This window comes from Onychostoma macrolepis, chromosome 19 (genome assembly GCF_012432095.1).
Source record: "Onychostoma macrolepis isolate SWU-2019 chromosome 19, ASM1243209v1, whole genome shotgun sequence".
Classification (NCBI taxonomy): domain Eukaryota; kingdom Metazoa; phylum Chordata; class Actinopteri; order Cypriniformes; family Cyprinidae; genus Onychostoma; species Onychostoma macrolepis.
Genome location: NC_081173.1, coordinates 31,221,912 through 31,223,903, shown reverse-complemented (window position 1 = coordinate 31,223,903; position 1,992 = coordinate 31,221,912).

Sequence of the window (1,992 nt, the reverse complement as noted above, 5' to 3'; positions counted from 1 at the left end):
GAGATAATTCTATGAAATGATTTAATTGACTTATTCTACGTACTTATTTGAATCCTTTCCACTTTTAACACATGCTATTTACATTGTCATCGTCTCATTGTATTTTTATCCAGGAGTACGTCGTATAGGTCAGTGTGGCCTAAATGATTGTTGTGCTGCAAACATATAAGTCTTTCTATTCATTATATATGTACATGATGTTGATGATGAAACTAGGAATGATTTATGATTGTATTTTAATGCAGGGGTATATGCCGTAGGTCTGTGTTGCCCAGGTGTGTGTGTGAGGTAGGCTTAATGGTGTGTGTGTGTGTGTGTGTATTGTTAGGGTTAGGGTTAGGGTTAGGGTTAGGATTAGAAAAATCCAAGAGCTGAAACAGCGTCCAGCTCTGGTTAATGCTCAGTCCTTCGTTAGGGTTAGGGTTAGGTTAGGGTTAGGGTTAGGATTAGAAAAATCCAAGAGCTGAAACAGCGTCCAGCTCTGGTTATTTTCTATTGCGGTATTAGGGATTATTTTCTTAGGGCTACTACTACAGTTTCTACTAATAATGTTAACATAAAGAGGAACTACTTTAACTCAGCTTGAAATATCCAGCACGTTTTATTTGTTGTTGTTGTTGTTGTTTCTCGTCGTGGTGACAGACTGTCCTTGTGTTTCTAATTGTAGCCTATATGTCACCCTCCGAAGGGCAATTTGATTTAGCCTCATACACTATTGAATAACCAGCAGAAAGAACTATGGCTAAAAATAGAATAAAGACTGACTTGGACGTCACAGACTTGTGAACATAAGTAATAAAACCAATCGTCAAACTGAATTTATAGTTCAAGGAAGGGAAAAGACTGAATGTCTGCATATTGAGAGTACATGAAAAATACTACAGTAATTTACAGTTTTTGAACCATACTATAGTAAAGTACTTGAATTAATTTGTTGTGGTAATTCTATAGTTGCTGCACTGTAAAAAATGATTGTGATTTTAACAGTAAAAAACTGCAAAATACCACAGTAATAACCTGTTAAATGATTAAGAGTAAGTTTCCTTACTATATACAGTGAATAACTGTAATAGATCTAACCTTTGTTTTCGAGAAAGTAGCCTCAGAGTCGACACTCATAGACTGTGTCTGAAACCACTCTCTACACCCTCATCACTAGTCCTACATTACTGCACTATATAGTCCACTAGACAGAGTGATTGAGAACATATGAGTGAATTCAGACACTGATGAACACCTGCTGTTAAAAACACAATCACTGAAGGAAAGAACAAGAAACAAAACTACGACTGACATACAGCCACAGCCTTAAATGAAATCAACTGAAATAAAACAGCAGAGGATGATTAAACAACTCCACAAACAGCATCACCAGCTCCACTTATTACTAACCAGTTTGACTTCATTTCTGTCAGATATCTACAAATTAACAGAGGTTTATATTTTATTTCAAATGTTTTGTTTTATCTCACCATTTTGGCGATCAGTGGTTGCTTTTGTTATGCTCTTGACCCTTGACTCTTTAAGGTTAGTTTTTCTTTGGCTGTTATGACTGTGTTTGTAGAGCACATTAATTATGACAAGAAAAGCCAAGAGAGTTTGTAGTTTTGGTTAGAACTTAAAAGTGGTGGTCATCTTCTAATTACCTGAATCACTGATCTCAGCTAGTGTTGAACAATATGGGTGATTTGTAACTTTGTTGTTTATGGTAGTAATATTACTTGACAAGTTAAGCTGACACACCATTTTGAAAGAATTTAAAAACCTTTTATGCACAAAACCTTCAGAGTTACAGCACCATCTAAAAACACACAGACATCAGGAATCAGCACATGAACCTCAACAATGGTGACTATTAATAATAAAAAAAACAATTCATGCTGCAAAGCATGCTGGGTCCCAGTACAAAACTCCCAGCATGCACTGCAGCATGAATAAATTATGCAGCAGAATGTTCTTAATATTTTCTTTATTTGCTTTTATTTTGGTGTT